We start from the raw sequence: 21,094 nt of genomic DNA, 5'->3' as shown, positions 1-21,094 counted from the left end.
ACTAAACATATCGAGTTTCCTGAACCATTACTCATATGATTTAGCCTCCAGACACCTCATCATCATTGTTTCTCTTCTTCGCACACTTTCTAGGATCTTTTTTTGTATCAGGGGAATCATAACTGGATGCAGTATTCCAAGTGTGGCTTTACTAATGCGGTAGAAAGCAATACTATTACTTCTTGTGATCTTGATGCTATCCCTATGCTGATACTACCTAGGACTGTATTGGCTTTTTTGGCAGCTGCAGTACACTGTTGGCTCATACTGGTCCCCTATGACACCTAGATTCCTATCACAGGTAGTACTATTGAACCAGGTACTGCCTACTCTATATTTCTACATGCTTGAGTGCAGGTTCTTATTTTTCTCACCACTGAACTGCAGTTTGTTGGATAGGACCCAATAGTCAAGTCTGTCAAGATCCTTCTGAATCTTGAGTCTATCTTCCAAAGTGGTACAAATTCTCCCCAGCTTGATGTCATCTGCTAATTTGATGAGTTCCTCCATGTAGATGCCATTCTATTGAGGGCTACAAGCTGGGTGTGTGAATCCATCTGTTGATGATGCTGTCTAACCAACATTGCTCTTACTTACCAAATAATAGGGCGTGGTCTATTCTGTCAAATGCCTTACTAAAATAAGGCATTTGATGTTGACATATACTATGTCCACATAATTTCCTTGATCCACTAATTTAATCACTTTATCAAAGAAGGCAATAAGAATTGACTGATACAATCTGTTTTAACAAACTGGCTTCTAGTAATCACCTTGTTCATTTCTAGGTCCTCATAAATCCGTTGCTTGATTATCTTTTCCAGGATTTCCCCAGATATTGATGTCAAGCTGATTGGTCTATAATTTCCTGTATTAATTCCTTTCCCTTTTTGTAGATTGACACCACATCAGGTCTTTCTTAGTCTTAGTTTTAGTAGTAGTTTTCTCTCTGTCCCCCAATTCTTTATTTAAATGCTTACTATTTTCAGAACAGACATATTTGTTTATAAAAACTAAATATTAAATGATGCACATTAAATTCCCATGTTTAATTTGGCATTTTGTGCCTTGAACCAGATAGGTTGGTTCCTGGTTAAAATTTAAATATAGTTTTAAATATAAAATAGCAATGCATTCCTTAATTATTTTTCAAAACTATGGATGTAATTATATTACCGTATATACTCGAGTATAGGCCGACCCGAATATAAGCCGAGGCACCTAATTTTACCACAAAAAACTGGAAAAGTTATTGACTCGAGTATAAGCCTAGGGTGGGAAATGCAGCAGCTACCGGTAAATTTCAAAAATAAAATAGATACCAATAATGTTTTTGAATATTTATTTCAAAGAAAAACAGTAAACTAGCGGTGTATTCAATGAAATACTTCACTCACCTCATGATGCTGATGTCCCGCTGTGATGATGATGTCCCGTGCAGCCGCGGGAGCGATGTCCCGCCTCCTATGACACACGGCACAGTGATTCCTATCATTGGATCACTGTACCAGAGGAGGTGGGACATCGCTATGTGGCTGCTTGCCATAACAAGGAGGAGGTGGGACATCGTTGCAGAGCAGCAGGAGGGGGAGGAAGGGGAATCGTAAGACAGCCCTGCATTACATTAGAACGTGAGGAGGGGGGATGGTGCGGTGCGCGCTGCGCGGCAAACTGACACAGAGGGAGGGGAAACTCACAGGGGCACTGGGCCATTCACGAGTGTCACCCAGCGGCATGGCCCCGCCCCTTTTTCTCCTCCATTTCGGGCAAATTTTTCACTGACTCGAGTATAAGCCGAGGCGGCTTTTTTCAGCCCAAAAAGTGGGCTGAAAAACTAGGCTTATACTCGAGTATATACAGTAAGCATTCTGCCCAATTTTCAAATCTCTCCCATCTGTGATAAATGCAGTAATAAAGTTAGTTTTATACATTTTATTATAGATTTGGGGGTTTTAAGGGCTTTTACTGAAATTATTTAAGATCACATTTTCAAACTGAATTTCTCTAACAATGGGAACTTCTGCAACTCTCTTTTATATGATTTGATTCTACAAATTGCTAACTATTTGTTGTATTTATGCTTTGTAACTATAAATCAAGTTTGTGTGAATGTAATTTTGGGCAATTAATGTTGTGATTACATGTTAAAATAATCCATTCCCCACCTCATTTATTTATGATTTATATGATGCATTGAAAGGTTGGCCATGTGGTTACTGAATATTTAAATACCTGAATCCAGTAATAGGGGAAGGGCTCTTACAACAGCCTCTTTAGACTTATTTAACTTGAACCAATTACTAGTTGAAGATAAATTGTTCAAGGACTTGTATTTGCAGACAGTAGATAACAGGGAAATCAAACGTATCAGCTGAATACAGATCTATAAAGAGATTGTTCTGTCAACTTAAAAGAATAACATATTTGATTGCAGATATCACTCCTTTTTTCCAATAGGGTAACAAAAGCAGCTGCTGTTGCCATATTAGTGTAAAAGAAAATATGTGATGAAATGAAGAAATACATACTACAATTTGATTTGTGTCTAACCAGTTTCAAGTTCCATAAACTGGTTAGACAGTTTAGTTTCTTTAGCATTATGGATAAGAAGTCAAGTCAGTTTGTACATGGTTTATTTATTAATGTATTTATGTCCTATGTTTTCCCTGATTGCACAAGTTTAAATCCAATAACAAATATCTTCTACAGTGGATTGTGAAATACTAAAGTCAGGTGGGGATGAGTGGGATTAGAACCTTCACCTTCCCATTTTATTGTGTTGTGTTATGTTATGTTTTTATTGTATTACATTACATTTCATTATTATAATATTTATTGTATTATATTTATTATATTATATTATGCTACACTATACTATACAGTGGCTTGCAATACAGTGTACCACCTAACTAGTGGTACATTTTATTAAACAACATAGTATTAGGGACAGACGGATAGCAAATTAGAAACCACAAGATTGGTTACATCTTAATTCATGGTTTTAAAAAAAAAGTTCAGATTTGGACTGAATAAATGCTACCAAATTCAGCTTAGGTCCTGAGTTTCACTTGAAAATACAAATAGTGTAATTTTATTTCTTTTAAAACTGGAAAGGGGTAACATTCAGAGATGTCCTGAGAAAAAGAATAGAAATAAGTGAAAAGGTTTTGGAATTATTGCCTGTTGTATTCTTATTTTTTTTAAAGGCAAACAATAGACATTTTGATCTGTGCATAAATATTTACAGTTTTCTGACAGATTGTGGCTGTACAGGGATTGTTAAAAACTGACCTTTAAAACTTTAAAAACATAACACATATTGTTGGTATTTTGGGAAAAACAATCTGCTAAATTGCACCCTGAATTCTGATCCAGATTTACAAAAGTCTAATTAAAACCATCATCTTAATTACCCTGATTAAAGTTTAGTAAGTTTCAGTGGTCTTTTATATTGAGATCTAACCCAGAGAAACTACCCACAGCTTATAATTAGTTTATGATTTTCATTGTTTTAGAAGGATAAATCCTACTGAACGTAGTGGAATCTTCTTCCTATAAACATCTATCAGTAGGGGCACACTGGCAGAATGGTGTTTGTGTGTGTGTGTTTGTAGAAAACGCCATTTTCCCATCATTACTAATACCATATCAACACTATTGATTATAGCATTTAAAAAATCGTTCAGAGCGATAATACCCTGAAAGACTGACTTGGATATTGCAACAAAATTGAGATGGGTCAAATTTATAGAGTTACCCAATGATATTATTACTGAAATACTGACAGGTATGCTATGATGGAAAATGTTAACACATGAATATAGTTCCTAAGGGACAATGATACAAAGACTTTTGTATTTTAATTTTTTACTAAACAATTTGTAAAATTTGATTTAAGGGACAAAAATATTGCATGATTAAAGAGGTTTGCTCTAATTTACCATTTTGTTTTTTAAAAGAAAATATATACTTTTGAGACACCTTTTGTGCAAGCAAGTCTTTACTGCATGAGTAGCTATTTTTCCTTCCAGATGGATTTGGCTGCAGAATAGCAGGTGTACCATTCCAAAGTGTCTTTACAAGTGGCACAGCAGGATCTCTGCCGTACATCCACAGGAGACTGCTCATCTGTTTAATCCTTATATTTTAGTCAACCTTCCTTATTATGTGTGCAGGGCTCTGACGCTCAGCTGGATTTTGACACTCAGAATGAATTGATGGAGCTCTTTGATCTTTCCAGTGTATTGCATCTGTTTCATCTTTCATCTTAATGCATTCTTTTTCCCCACTCTTTATTTTAGCTTATTTTTCCATATGAATTCATCAATTTTATTTGTTCTGCTTTATCTCACAACTAATCATTTGATATGTATGCAGTTTAAAAATATACAAGATGACTAAAAATGTAAGTTTGTTGAGAATAAACATTTTACAGGAGCCAAACATTTACATGAGAATAGAGAATAGGAACTAATTGCATACATTTTATATACTATCATCAAAATATGTATTGTTTTCATTGGTGTCTTTTTTTTCAGTACATGTATGTACATATAGACATACTATACACGCTCATTTGTTTTGGGCACCGTTGGAATGTTTAAACCAATTAGCCTTATATATAAGAAAGTTCTTAATGGTTTTAGGATTGTAGCCTAGTAGAGTAGGGTGTATTCAGTTTATTAAAATTATAAAGCTTAGAATAACAAATGGGTTAACTGAGTATTTGTATTCACTTTATTTCTTCTTCTTCTATAATTTGAATCTACTGCAGTTACTGCTACTATTATTCCATGTAATTTCTACAGAGATGAGATAGGCATCAGCTTCAAATAAATATGAAGATTGGACTAGTGTACTTTTTTGCACTGAACCCAACATTTCTTTTTTAAAAAATAAATTGGCAGTAGTACAGTTTTATAATCTATTAGAAAGATTCCAGCTTTGAAGGTTTCTTGAAAGGCTGGGGGCAGAACTTTATAGCAAATTTTCCAGATGTCTCTCTTTAAATTTGCATTAGAACTTCATCTCAAGAACGCGTCATTCTGCTTTTGAATAAAATATACATGTAGTTGCAGCAGAATGGTCCATGTAGTAGAATAAATTATGAAATATGATCGACTATACTTTTCTTCCTTCTTGTTGCAATCTTATAAATAGCTATGTGAAAGTAAGACTTATAATAAGAAGTTAGAGTTAAATCCTATGGCAACACTTTTAAGCATATTTAAAATCTCTCTCAAAAATGAGTTTTAATTAGTTTCATAGATTTTTATCCTGTCTTTTCTTAAGAAGTTCAAACTTCCTTCTTCTAGATTTTACCAGTTTTCTTGCCAAAGTGATTCGCCATTACCTTCTATATGAGATTTAAATGTCAATTATGCTGATAAATAAAATATTTTAGATCCTAGTATAATTGTATACAACATATTAATTATTTGGTTGTTCTGGAATTTGTCTTGGAATATTTTCTAGTAATATTCATTATAATAAATCGTGAATTGACACGGCTCCTTGGATAACTTGTGAGATATTTTGAAGCATCAATCTCTACATTGCAAATATAATTAATTGATTATGGGACTTTAAAAATAATAATAATAGTATTTTCAGATTAAAAGCCTAAATTCAGTATAATTAAATATATTGAAATGTCTTTGAATATTAGTAACTCAGGTTGGTAGGCTGTTGTTTGAACTCTGCGTTTGGCAATATGGTTGCATAAAATTAAATATATTGTTTCAGTAACAAGAATAATGAATATGGGATCATTCTACTTGCTATGGATGAATTAAGCTAGCGAGCATTTCTAACATGACTATAATGCTGAATAATGTGTGATTCCATTCAATCCCACTGAATGCGCATTTCGGAAACCAATATTTCCATAGAATAAATGCAACTGAGAATTCCAGAAAGATGGAATCCCTCTCTCAGCTCCTCTGTAAAATTGTTTCTTCTCTTATAAGACTATAATGGAGTTTGGGGGCTCTGCCTTCTCCTGGTAGTAAGCAATTTGTGTTATATTTAAAAATACTGTAGTATTGCATACTGAATGTCAGTTGTAAATACAGATTAGAAGAATTACAGAATCACATAGTGAGAATGGGCTTTTTATATCATTGAATCCAATTTTCTTAGTGCTAGAGTTGAAACTAAAGCATTGCCATCAATACTGTCAAGGTTCTGCTTGAATAAATCAAGTGAAGGAACCAATCACTTCTCAGAGTAATTGTTGTTTTTCAACTGTTTTACTGTTTGGGAATTTTTCTATCGCTGAAATAGAACTGAATAAAAAAAAAACTATAATTTAAATCCATTATTGTGTCTTTCACTCTTCAACAATAGCGACACTTCTTGAATTTCAACTGTGACATCCTTTCAGATATTTGGAAAGTGTCATCATCATACACCTTTGCATGCTTTTCTTGTCCAAAGCTAAACATTCCTAATTCCTTTTATCGCTCTTCAGAGCATTTGTTTTCTAGCATTCATTACAAGATACAACTCTTGTTTCCAATAATTTGGAAATAATATTTATGTTGATGCAACCTATTTCAGTCATATCACATATTTAACTCCTTCTCTATATGAAATCAACTGCTGTTTTAAGAGCTTATTTACTAGTCAAGCATCTCTCAAACTATACCTGAATATTTTACTTTGTTTCCTAAGTGCAGAACTATACTATTTATGTCAAATGTTATTCTGTTGTTTTTAACCGATTCATCTAATTTTTGCAATGACAATGACATTAAAAATGTAGAATAGTATTGGACTGAACCTTATGGTACTCAGCTCAATATTTGACAATAATTATCATGAATCATGAATGAAAGTTAGATTTTCACTTAATTATCAGGCTGTGCACCCTACATTTAATAGAGATCAGTGCATTGTTTCACTGTGTTATCACAGAATTGTGGCATTTGGAATTCACAAAAATCAAACAATCAGTGCACAAATTGCACTTGAAATTTTTAGATTTCTGAAACAAACGGTTAGATTAGGGTTTATAGCAAAAATGCCAAAGAGAAGCTACTAGTTCCATTCTATTAGTAGCATGTATTATGTAGGGATACAGCAATGTTCTCAGTGCACTACAACCTGATATTGTGACAGAGGACTCAATTGTGTCAGGTTATCCTGATAAGAATTTTAGGAATATTTCATATTATAAACCCAGAGAAGTTGCAGTCAATATTGACAGCAGTGTATCATGGACGAACAATTGTCCACAGCAAAGGAAATTTAATCAAGATGATGACATGTACGTGACACAGCTCTTGTCCTTATACATCTTTGCCCAGATATCATTTGTCCTTCCTGGGCCTTTCCTTAGACACCCATGTATGGTGGTCTCTTTTTGTGCAAAAAAAAATCTCAATAACTTTTCATGTAAAATGTTTACTATTAATAAAAATATCTGGCTGGGTATTATAGAAGCTATATTGAAATCTGTAGGGAAGGCTACACATTGGAAAAGGACGTAATATATGATTACAGATTATTTACATTTAGGTAATATTAAGTAAGCCATTATTTAATTTCCTGTACACTTAATCTGAGCACTAGCTTTTCACCTATGGAAAATAGAGACATAACATTGGAAATCTAATACCATCCTTTCTATTTTATGTGTAATTCTTTTCAAGGCTTCTATTGTTAAAACATTTCCCTTCCTTGAAGATATTATTTCTTTCCCCCCATATGTATTTGATTATGTATATATTTCAGCAGTGAAGGTTTTCATTGAGTTTCTTCTTCATTCTATATAGGGTGTATGTGGCAATGATTTTTGTAAAATATGTTCTGCTATCTTGTGGCCAACAGTGATATAAACTGAATGTGTTAAAACATTGGGAACAAACATCAATGAGTGAAATACATTTTTAAAAAATATTACAATAGCATAACATGGAATAATATTTTCTTGAATGCAGTGTGTTGTTTTGTATAATCTTAAAAATAAATACAGCATATTTACCAGACAGCAAACTCAGTGGGCTTACATGAATAAACATTGTTATTTGGCATAGTTAGGGTGCAGTTTTATCCATAATGCTAATCAATTGAAATTAATACTGCTGTTTACATGGCCTGTTGTTTTTCTGAATTTATTTAATATACTTTTAAAAATTAGATAAATATTCCTATGTTTAGTAATTAGGGATGAAACAAGCTATTTTGTACTTGTATGCTATGTCATCATTAGTCAACTTTGTAATATAAGAACTTCCTTGAATAATTCCTTTCTTTTATCTTCCTTTTTTAAGTCATGTTCCATTTTCTAATTATTCTCAAGAATAGTACAATAAATTTAATAGTTTTATGACAACTTGGAAGCAAATGGGTTGTCTCATAACCCTACAATTATTTAAGAGAAAATATAGTGCTGAGGAATATTTTGATTCGAAAATGTGAATTATTGTTGCAATAATGACATGTTAAAGTGGAGCTTCACATTGTCGCTTTGTTCATAACACCTCTAACAACTGCTAATATTAATTAGCAAAAAGAAAAATTTGTACTATATTGTAGAATTATCCTGCTTATTCAAGGTGTTTTGTTTTTAGTTATTTTAACATAACCTAGTATAATCATTTTATGGCTGGTTCTTTATATTTTAACTACATTTTAAAATTATCTTCTAGTTTACTGAATGTATATTTAATTTCTTTGATAATTTTCCTTCAGAAACTTACAATATTTACCTTCCTTTCTATTTGAAGTAAGCAATATATTTTGTAGTTTCAGGAGTAAAAATAAAATATTACCTAACACATCACATCCATTTTAGGAATGTTACAGAAAGAATTTTAGTGCCTGTTTGCATTCGTAAGAATTCACAGACGATCAGTCTAGTTAAGACAGAAGGGTACCTACAGAGAAGATGTTAATGGAAGCCTATTGCTTCTGTGGGTCCAATTAATTATATGTGAAATGCAACCACCCCATAGAAGTTGGAACACCTACTTTGTACATGGGAACAGCTTGTGTCATAATTTAAAGGGGAATTCTCTAGATGTTCAAGAGGTTCTGTCTCATTTCTAATTTTTAAGTGTGTTTTATTAATAAGGTTAGCCTTGAAATCCCTCAGTAGAGGTTTACATATGCATCATAGTTTGAACTTGAAGCCTGTTTTTGAGATATGGATGTTGCTCTTGGTCCCAAATCAATCTTGTCATTCCTTAGCAAGCAATGAAAGATAATAAGTACTATTCACCTGATTGCCTTCCTGCTCTGAGACAGCTGGTGACGCTTGTCTTCCTGATAACCAGGACTTTCAGATCTAAGGCAAGGATAAAGAAAAGCTGGAGCTTGCTGAATCTAAATTTGACAGTCGATGGCAGTGTTCAGGGGTCAGGAGGGATAGAATCTCTGACACGTATAAGAAAGGAACAAAATTTATCTGCTCTGGTTGCAATGATTAGATGTCTCGTTGTCTGGCTTTCTATAGTGGATGATTGATCGTGCCCGCCAGCTGCCTAATATCATAATTAACAAAGTTGCTACTGTGTCTGAGAAGTTTAATCGAAAAAATTGCCAACAGTATAATGCTGTTGTTACCCATAAAGATCAGAAGCAGGGCAAAGTCGACTTTTGGACTAATGGAGCTGCAGAACTATGTGGGCAGAATAAGAAGTAGAGCACCTGAATGGATAATGGTACGTGCTTTGTTTCTGAACTGCATTGTCCATATAGAGACAGATTTTAGTTTTCATTTTCAAAATGTCATTTGATATAACTCCATTTGATGCTTTCTTAATGTTTACTGTCTGCACAATTACCATTGTTAATTATGTTGTGAAATTATTTTTTAAAAACAGTTGCAAATGTAGTAATTGTTGCCATGGTTATTCCTACCCCCCTCCAATTACAAGCATAATCTCTAGGGTTTCCGCCACGTTTTCTAGAAAGTGTCATGCAAAAACAGTAATATAAAATAAACATGAAAATATAGTCAGTGTCTATTTGTAGTATAAGGGATGTCCTCTGATATATATATTTAGATACTTGACTATGGTTATGGAAGTTTCTAACAATATCTGATTTACAGTCCTGACTCTAAATTCCCCAGATCATTTAGGGAATATCCAGCCATCTCATTACTTGATCTGAAATCTTTATATGTTTTACTAGAGAAGAAAATATTCCACTGTTTTCCTTCTTGTTGCTCTGTGTGCTTTGTGTGTGTGCTTTTTTTTTTTGTAAGCTTATTTGCTAACACGGTTGTCCCTGGAGTACCTGTGATATTGCCATTCCAATATATGACAGGAAAAATTTACAGTGATGTGTATGTCTATGCCACATATAACAAAGAAAAAGATAAAGAATGTGGAATTATAGAAAAAAGACAAAGAAAACAATAGCTGGCTTATGAACAGCACATGGAAAATAATAATAGGAAAACATTTAAATCCCTATACATTTCCTGCAGATTAGATTTAATGAAGCTCATGGAAAAGAAATATTGATTTGGCTGGCTGATAATTGGAATTATTATTATTAGAATTAAATTATATGTTTAATGAACATGTTTCTATGAGGATACAGTTTTAACTAAATATGTAATAATCTGTGATAGAAGATAGTTTCTCATAACAAATATACATCTGAAAATTATTCCTTTTTATATTGTGTTTACGTATTCACAACAAAAAATAGGGCTATTTACTATTATAATAGCCCATTCAATATTTTAAAAGCATTGAATTATAAATGTATCTTACAGTTAGATATTTTACATTGTTTAATCAAATTTATAAATAAAATAATTAAAAGTGATGCCTAGCAGTTTTCCTTTTCTCAGCCTTTTTAAAAAATTGCTCATCAGAAATATTCTTTCATATCATCATTAGACAATAATTTTAACCTCCCTTGACATTTTTATTGTTTGGCTTTGATTTAAACAAATCAATAGTTTGCTCTGCCTGGAACAAAGAATTGTATAAATAGAATAGGGAAAACAGATTAGTGATGCAAATTTCAAATAGAAGGAAAAACGTAAATATCTACAATAAGTAAATTGTTACTTTAATCAGCACTCCCATAATATTTTATGTAATTGAAATTTAGTGTGTTGTTAAAACTCAGCTGGAAAACCAAATAACTGTATGGATTATAAAGGGAATATTAAAAGGGATGTCGGTGGGTAGTATTTTATGAAGGACTGTATGTTGGAAGTTTAACTTTGGTGTCAGTTTTTTAGTGTTTATAATTTTAATATGCTTATGTACTATGTTGTTTTATTATTGATTCTATTTTAATTGCTGATAGGGAGCTGTACAGAGTTCGATATAAGATGGGAGGCTATAGAAATGTTTTAAATAATAAATAATAGTGTCACAGCAAATGTTCCTGACTTTAAAGAGGACTGTTTGGGGGGGTGTATGGCAGTGAACCCCTTGTAATAGTTTCAGAGGAAGTAATAACATCTAGGAATATGTTAATACAGAATGTGCTAATATACAGATTAGCAGATTAGCAATGTACTATTCAGCATTGAAATAAATGTTCCTCAGGTGACATAATCTGCAATTTTTATTGGTGATTAAAGTTGGATGAATCTTCATTAAGCTTTTGTAATTAAAACCCAATTCTAAAGAAATGAGCTCAATATAATTTTCAAACACAAGAAACAAATGTGTATGATCAAATTTTTAAAGATATTTAGTTTTCCATTTTTATTATTTATTTCAGTAAGAGATAGTATAATACAAAGGACTATGACATAGTCTGAGCTGTGTTACTTTGAACACCAAATTACTTTCTAGAATTCAGTGGGAAAATTTACGTGCAAAGGAATTTCAGAACTGTGGCAGAATGATTAAAAAATAGGTAAGATAAAGAGTATTACTTATTAGACTGTGTTCTTGTATTATTGGTTATTGATAGCCTAAAAATTAAAATATTTAATTTATTCTGTTTTAATATAAGTCTGTGAAGCTATTACATGACACCAGAATGTAGCATAAAAAGAACTATGTCCAAATTTAAAATGTAGTTTTATATTTACATGAAGAAATACTGTTGAATTTAGAGGGACTTTAAAAAAGCGTGTTTGTGTGTCTGTCTGTGTGTGTGTGTGTGTGTGGTGTGTGTATGTGTGTAGATTTCTCTGATACGCATAGTGTACATTGATTTTTGTTATTTATATATAAAGACTAGGAAGAGGTCCAATAATTGTATATTAATTATATTTATACAATTCTGAGTATGAGGTACATTTTTGAGGTTTTGAGACATTGACAATATATTTTAGCACTTTACATTTTTAATAAAAATAGTTATATGAACTTTATTTGTTTTGCAGAAATATCTGTAATATTTTCATTGCATTCAATCTACATTATATTGGATTTGTTACCTATTTACCTATCAGATGTTTAATCAATTAGTCAAACTATCATTATTTATTAACTTTGGGAATGATTCTTAGATGGATTTTATAACATCTTGAAACATGAATTCATGCCCACTTTCCTAGTTTTCAATTTAAAGTAAAATGGATGTTAAAGATATAATGAGGTGATCATGTTGTGTGTAAATTCACTGATCAGTTTTGGTTGTACTTCACTTTTTAAAAAACCCAGTATTTTTTGAATCATTATTTCACATTTTTCTAAATCTAATGCTTTTTCAAAATAGTAAAATGCTTGAAAATTATTTCAAGTTCAACTAAAACAAGTTTTTTTAAAAAATCAAGACTACTTTATACTCTTTGTATATACATTCTTACAATCTCTAAACCTCTAATTACGACCTGTGCAACAAGCCTGCAGTGGTTACTGATGAATCACTCCTGAATTAGTTAACTTTATTCCTTGTAGTTTTAAATTCAGAAGTGCTTTGATTACTTCTTTATTATTTTTTGAAACAACAATCTGGTATACAACTAAGAAATGAAAAGTTCTATTGACTAATTACTGTATGTCATTTGGAATAACAAATTCAGCATTAAGTACACAAAGAGGAAGTTTTTAAATAAAATTATAGAAAAGTTTGTTGAATTGGATCACTTCAGAACAAACCTTTCTTGCTCACAGCAAAACAGCATTTTATATACAGTAATAGAGTGAAATATTAAGTACTATAAGAAGCCACAGTCTAAGTTCCTTTTTTGGATTGATAGAAAAGCAGTGTAAGAGCTCCTAGAATGGAAAACAAGAAACAAACCAGAAGACAGCTAGATTAAAAAAAACCCTGCTAATTGAAACTTCATTTTTCCATGTGCAGGATTGTTATTTTTTTAAAAAAAACAAGAAAATAATAAAATCACAATAACTTTAAGTGTATAAACTGACCTTTCTATCTCAGCTGAAAATTAACGTTCAGTCTGTAAAATAAATCCTAAATATCGAAGGGAGAAATTTATAGATCCATGAAATAGGCCTGTCCAGTTTTAACTGTACAACTAATTTTCTCATTAATGAAACACAGAAAATTCTTCTCTTTATGTATATTACAAAACAAAGATCCCCTATTTTAAAGGTTAAGCAGAGCAGTTGTGAGCCAACTTTAATATCTGTGTTAACTTCACTGAATACTTACTTAGTTGACTGAATACTGAATACTTTCTATCCTTTTAAATATATGAATGCGATTAAAATGGTAATAAATATGCAGTCTTCTGCCCTTTCCAATTTATTTCTCTTTTTCATCAAAGTTGAATTCCCAACTACTGCCAAGGTAGAGAAATACTTGGTATTGTTGTGTAATGTTAAACAGCCTTAGGTGGCAGCTATCTTCTACCTAGCCCTTCCACTCACTCTTAAAATACCCTCTCAGGAGAAAAAAAATATTCTTACAGATTCCATGAAATATGACAGAGGAAGGAAACTATCTTGCTGTAAGAGCCATTAAATTGCATTGGGGGGGGGGAGGGGAGAGATTTCAGGATACTGAAGTAAGAAAAATGCATACTTTGAAGTTTATATTAGCATCATATTTAATATGAGATGAAAACAATTGCTCTGGATAAGTAGGCATAATTGAATCCAATGACTTGTGGAAGTGCAGATTGCATAGGTTCTACAATTAATCCAAATAATCAGGTTCCTGGTTAATTAAACACTATTGCTTGTGCTTATTTTCTTGAATAAAAATTCACTGAATTCTGCAAGCTTATTTCTGAGTGAACGTGAGTAAAACCATTGATATTCTTTTTTACCCATTATTAATTTATAACCGTCTTTCAATTTTGGTTGTTTTTCCCCAAATGTTCACTTTTATTTTAAAAATCTTGAGAAATTACATCTATGTTAGAAAATTATATATTTCTTTGGGTATATGCTCTAACAGTTTTAACCATGTATACCATTCTACTCAAAACTGTTGTTAATTTAGTATGAAAGTATTATTGCACATTGATAATTTCCTATATATCCTAGCATGATTATCCTCTCTTATCCTCTCATGCATACTGTCTTCAGAATATGGATTTGTACTATATAATTTGACTTATAAAAGTTACAACATTGTTTATTTACTTTCCATTTTAATAACTTTTTTCCTTAAAAGTATCACATTTTGATTAAAATATTATGACCGAAGGCCAATGTGACATAACATTGAAGGGTTTTGAAGGTTTGCATCAGGGGAGACCCAAATTCTAATCTAATATCAGCCATGGAACTCACTGGGTAACTTTCAGCCAATTACTCTATCAAACCCAACCTGCTTTATAGAGTTGCTGCTAAGGAGAAAATTAGAAGGAGAGGAGCAGTATAGATCTGCCTTGACTTTCTGAAAGAAAAAAAAATGAATATTAAGTTAATAAGGAAATGCTAATGAGATATATAAGTACTATTATAGCTTATATAAAAATATAAAAAGAGAATAAAATAATTTGAATTGAGGGCCAATATATTACCATTAACTTACCTGAGGGACACATCTGTCATTTAATCGTCATTTAATCATGTAAATGGAATCTAACCCAAACTGAAATTGCTGGGAAGCCAGAGTTTCACAGCAATTTCAGTATATTTATGGAATCTAACTTTAAATTTCTGTTCCTGATCACTCAAATAATTGTATGCAGGTTTAGTATATAGAGGCTGGGGTAGTTTGAATAGGAAGAACAGGTTTCAATTTAGCTTGAGCAAGACTGAGTAGCTCTGCATATTGGGAGCCACCAGGAATTTTCCATCTTTATTTCTAGCTGGAGTTGTAGTATCAAGCTGACACAGTGCAGTTTCAGGTTGTCTGGACTCATGGCTCCTGTTTGAGGAGCAATCATGGCCAGAAGGGCCTTTGCACAGCTTCATATTATTCTCCAATTGCATCTGTCCCTGGAGTGGGAGGCTGGGCTTACAGTTACTCATGTGTTAATTATCTCCTAAACTGCAGACTGCTTTACCTGGGGCTGCACTTGAAGTGCTTTTAAAAGCTGCAGCAGTTACAAAATACAGTAGGCAGTTAGTTATGTGCTTTCTTCAATCAGCACATAATATACCAGTCAGTGCTGGGATTCAAATTTTTTTACTACCAATTCTGTGGGCGTGACTTGGTGGGCATGGTGTGGTTTGGTGGGCATGGCTTTGTGGATGTGGCAGGGGAAGGATATTGTAAATCTCCCATTCCCACCCCACTCCAGGGGAAGATTACTGCACAATCCCCATTCCCTCCCGATCAGCTGGGACTCGGGAGGCAGAGAATAGATGAGGGCAGGGCCCAGTCAGAGATGGTATATACTGGTTGCCAGTATACTTCTGAGTTTAGTTCAATCATGCTGGTAATTGCGGTATGGAATGGTAATTCCTGACATAGGGCCGATTGTGTCTATCTGTTCCGTTAGGTCCCTTAAAGGACAGCCATGCTACAGGTCCCATCTATCAGTGTCATTGGCAAGATCTAGGAAAAGTCTTTCTCTTATGGCCATCTTTTGGAGCATAATCCCCTGTAGATTCCATTAGCCCCAATCCTGCTGACTTTCCACAAGGCTTTTAAACAGGGTTGTATCACCAAGCTTGGAGATCCAGATGTGTGAGAGAGCCAGTGCAACACGTGTACTGATTTATTTGCTGTTTTTTTTTGGTTTTCATCTTGCCTATTTATTATGTATGTGTTATGTAAATATGTATGGCAAATTATGGTATTAATGTTATGGTGTGCTTTTCGCTGCTGTTAACTATTCAGAATCAGAATTGAGATGGACAGCCATAAAAATTGAATATAAGTAAATAAATATACAGATATTGTATAATGTAGAAAAGATGATTGAGTAGTAGACACCCCACATTACAGCAAATAAGGGTTCAAATCATTATATCCCCTGTAGATGCAACTGGAACCACTGAAATGTGTATCTCTATATTGACAGAATTGTATGTTGTAAAGGAATAGAGTAATTCAGAGAAACATTATGTAATATCTTCTAGCTCTGGAAGAGAAGGAAGGGTGAGAAAGAAACTCAAGATTTCCCTACTTTATTCTTTTTTATATAAGAGATGTGAGAGAACCGTCAGGCTTTCAAAATTCTATTATTTTACTCTACAGTAATAAAACAGAATTCCATAGCTTTGTGGAATCTGTTCCCTGACCTGGCCAATTTCAAAAGGAATGAACAGAAAAGAACCAAATGAACATAAACTTGCTATTTCCTGAAAAGAATAATTCCCTAGTAGAGTATGCTAAAGGTTTAGTAGCTGTTTCATAAATTCGATAATGTGTTGATGATATCATAGGACTATATTTATATGTAATCCCATATTTGAATTATCATTTAGCCTGACATTCAAATCTATTCCAAAAGTGCTTAAAAATGTGTTGACTTTTTTAAGTGTCTAATTTTGGATAGACGTAGGCTTTCCAAATAATAAAATAAAATAATAAATAAAATAAAATAATAAAGTAAATTAATTAAATAAGTAAAATTAATTTAATTTAAATTTAAATAAATACTGCTGGCATGGCTGAAAAGCCTTGTAAACAAACAAACCAATTGCTACTTTTAGATGGAGTCTAAATAATTGTTTATTTTGTGCACGACTCAGTTCTACCTTCATACAAGCAAGTTCAGCTGAAGCAGGAATGTTTACTCTACTACTTTATAGATATAGAAGCTGCCCCACATTTTGAGGGAGCTATATATTTTGTGCAATTCATGCAGCTCTGGAACATTCATGATGGTTGATAAAGGTTCATGTGATTGGTCAGATTGCTTCATTTATTTAAATAACATATAATTTATTTATTTAGATATTGCTGTTCTGAAAAAGCTATAATTCTGTTACTGCTAACAGCCAAATTTTATACTTACAAAAAGAGGATGAAAAGGACCAATGCTAGATCTAAGGGGAGGATGAAACATCTAAGGTTTCTCTAGCATGTAAATCATGGCTGTTTATTCAGAAAAGAAAACAGCCCATTCAATTTGTAAGGAATATTGAGCACATATATATCATTACTAAATGCATAAATGATAATGTGCTCAAAACATTTCCTTGATAATTTTCAGAGGAACAGTTTAAGAAAATAAATAGAATTTGAAAAGTAAAAGGAGAATAATAAATACAGATTATGTGCAGCTAATGAAAAAAAATGACATGCTGTTTACAAAGAAATCATTTCAAGCTTATATTGATTTATTATAAGAACAGGAATTTGCCCGGGATAGTTACACTACTGCAGTGATTTTAAACATTTGTTCTTTAAAAATCAATATACTTTTCATGAATTTTCCCTGTGGAATTCTGACCTACAGTCTGACAAAGGTATTTGTCACTGAGAGGTTCCTACTCCCATTTTTTCCCTTAATTTTGGATTAATTATACATGAACATAATTCAATGTGCTAAAAATTCTATTTATTGCAATCATACAGTTTTATTGTAATGAAATAAAAATAGAAAGTTGAAATCAGAGGTTGTTTGAATAGTGTTTTTATTTCTAAATATACTAGCCAGAAGTTTGAGTAGATATCCTTCTTTGCTAAACTTATTTTCTATCTTTCTAAGGTGTAGGCGTAAATATGTGTAAAAAGTCAAAATGACCACTAGAGTCATGCAGTTGAAGTTCTCCCACTTTCTGCCAACACACAAAAAATTATGGCGCTATGATTGAAAATTGTGGGTGCCATGGGTTTTTTTTAACTCCCCTGATGACACTCTGTATCTTCCTCTCTTATACTCTACCTTGCCTGCTGATCATTATAAGCCAATAAGCTACACTTAAGTAGAGTGGTTTTCTTTATTATAATATAATTTACATAAATATTTATATTTTGGTACTGTTTTGTTGCCTTTTATTTTTATATAAGTAGATGACTTTGGTGAGCTGCTTTGACATCGAATCACTCTACTTAAGTTTAGGTATCTTCAGGAAAAAGTTCACTGCTTTGTTAGATAAATATTATAATACCATATGTAAATACTGTAAAATCTTGTGCACAAAAGGTGAAGATAATTCTGTCCTTTTAGTATTTTCACCTATACTAACCCCTTATTATGATGGGGCTAGAAATGTGAAACTTTTAATAGCAGCATTCCATGCCTGAGTTACCATTTGGGTTAAACAGAGTTAATCCTACATTATGAGGCATTAATACCAAGCAGTCAAGCTACTGTATGTCCATAATAGATGGGAGTGTTGTTTTTTCCACAACATACTATACAAAATGTTTCTGAATGAAAATCTTTTTCCATCATTGCAGACATAACTTTTCTGTGAGATGAAAAGATAAGTGAATTACTACAAGCTTGTCACAAAGATATAGCAGAACTAGAAAGACTTACAATTGCAATATGTCATCCTATGTAAACTGTCACTGAACTACCCAACAGTTAGTCTAGTTTATACTTATACCAATAAAAGTGGAATAATTAAAGATGCGTATCAGACTATGCCTTCAAACCATGCCTTCTCCATGGCTGCACTCACCCTGTGAACAGCATCCTTCCCAGACATGTGGATGGTTCCAATCTTGTTAGCATTTCTCCCTGTTCTCCTGGACATTTGGGTTTGGAAATCTGCGATGATGATTTTTTTGTTTTTGGCATGGTTTTAATCATGGCAGAATGGGTTATATACTGTTGCTCTGATGGTAACCTATGTATGCTGACCAAAATCACTGCTGTGCGGATGATCTCTATAAAGCATTGGAATAAATTAAAGATGCTTATTTGCTTTATTTTGTAGCCTCATTGGTTTATATCATGACAATAATAAAACAAAGTAACGTAATAAGTATGCCATCTCTAACACGTAGAAAAATATGACAGAATGAAGAAAAAACATAGAGGCAATGTTCAAATACTCTTCAAGTGGGTTATTTTGCTTAGTGATTTTTCTGGAGTCTCAGCAAAACTGTTTATTTTGTCTGGGGTGAGAAAATCTATTTTGGTTATTTGTGGCAAAGCAGAAACTAATGCACCTTACTCCGAGCTTCCTGGAGGGAGGTTTGATGATAATAAAGGAATAAATAAAATAGATCTTATCAGCAGGAATTATGAACTACTTAGCATTTTTATAATAAGATGAAGCATAAGGGTCATTAACTATACCTTATGGCAGGGCTGTTGAACTCCCAGTCCGTGGGCCGGATGTGTTACGTACTGGCCACGCTAACACCTGGTTTAGCAAATGGAAAAAAGTCCCGATACATCACGTGACGCCCCTTGAGGCTGTGAGTTTGACACCCCTGCCTTATAGTGTTAATGAATATATTTAACGAAGGCCAGGTGACAAATTGGCTAGTTGACAATGGTTGCTGAAACTACTGTTTGAAAGATGAGGTCAGTATTGTGCTGTAAATGGTATTTGTAATAGAGACGAGGTACGATGTTCAACAGCTTCCAAACCTTGGATTCACGAGACAACAGTTTAAATCAGGCTTTCTTGAACGTTTCTAAATTTATGTGGATGGCGTCAATCCCGAGGTGGTATTCCAGCAGGTTCGGAGTAGTTCTGGAGAACGATAGCGGAAGGAATTTTGAAAGTTCGGAGAACTGGTAAATACCACTTACAACTTTCCCCACCCCCATCTATTCTCTGCCTCCCGAGTCCCAGATAATCGGGAGAGAAATGGAGATTTTACAGCATCCCTCCCAGTCGATGCCCACCAAGGCAACCCCACCCACTAAGCCACGCGCACAGAACTGGTAGTAAAAATATTGAATCCCACCACTGCTTCAATCATAGTATTATTAAGGTATCTAATCTTTTTCTTGTCTTCAATTTTTACAATTTGTCCAAACCTCTGTTTCTGAAGTGACTTTATCTGAGGTATCATGACTGAAATGCTATTTAGGCTCAGTAGCATTTTGGAGTGTATATACATACACTCAATACAAGTGTAGAGCCTAAGAAAGATCAATTTGGTTGATTGAAGCAAGAATTTGTTTCTTAGATTAAAGAGGACAAAACATTTTTTTAAATCATGACAAATAATATTTGGAAGCAGCTCAGGTAAATATCCCTTTGATTCACTGGCGTATAAGAAAGGGAGTGGAAGTAAATCACAATGGAGCCTCGGTTATTATTGCCAAAAAGTAGACGATAAATAGATAAAAATGGTTTTAAACCTTTCTCAAGAGTTGATTTCTGATCTGGTTTGCCTAAAAGGACTTATAATAAGCTTCCATGTAGTTGAGCTAAGAGGGAAGCTATCACGTATACTTCTACAGTACTTTCCTTTTTATTGGCAGGTAGTCCTTATTTAGCGACTGCCTCATTTAGCAACAATTTGCATTATGACGATGACAAAGCAATCCTTACCTTTGCAAGTCTATAAAAGCAAAGGAAAATGAAGTGAGATCATAAGCACAGTGATTATTTTATTTCACGACTGCTTTGTCTCTGACTACTCTGTCGCTCTTTGTGTATTACCCAATTTTCTTCTGAGAGTCCTTCAAACCTGGTGATTTTATTTCCTCCAGATTTTGAATAATTGCTCTCTTTTTTAATGCATGGGAAACACATAAATTTTGATTAAAGGAACAATATAAATAACAAATACATCGTGGTGTAGTTGTTAAGGTATTGGCTGGTGATTGCGGGAGAAATAGTTTTGGTGTATGAGGGCAAACATATCCTAAGCCCTGATTCACTATTAATCTAACCATCCCTCAGGGTTGTGGCGAGAAATGGAG

The 21,094-nt window shown here is 33.1% G+C and overlaps 1 long non-coding RNA gene across 1 annotated transcript in view; it reads left to right on the top strand.

Moving 5' to 3' along the window:
* Positions 1-11,810, top strand: part of LOC116511058 — a 59,451-nt gene extending 47,641 nt beyond the window's left edge. The window contains exon 5 of the long non-coding RNA XR_004255713.1: positions 11,704-11,810. This is a non-coding gene — a long non-coding RNA (uncharacterized LOC116511058). The remainder of the gene's footprint in view (positions 1-11,703) is intronic.
* The last annotated feature ends 9,284 nt before the right edge of the window (positions 11,811-21,094 follow it).

This window comes from Thamnophis elegans, chromosome 7 (genome assembly GCF_009769535.1).
Source record: "Thamnophis elegans isolate rThaEle1 chromosome 7, rThaEle1.pri, whole genome shotgun sequence".
Classification (NCBI taxonomy): Eukaryota; Metazoa; Chordata; class Lepidosauria; order Squamata; family Colubridae; genus Thamnophis; species Thamnophis elegans.
This window is presented reverse-complemented; position numbering and strand designations above follow the sequence as displayed.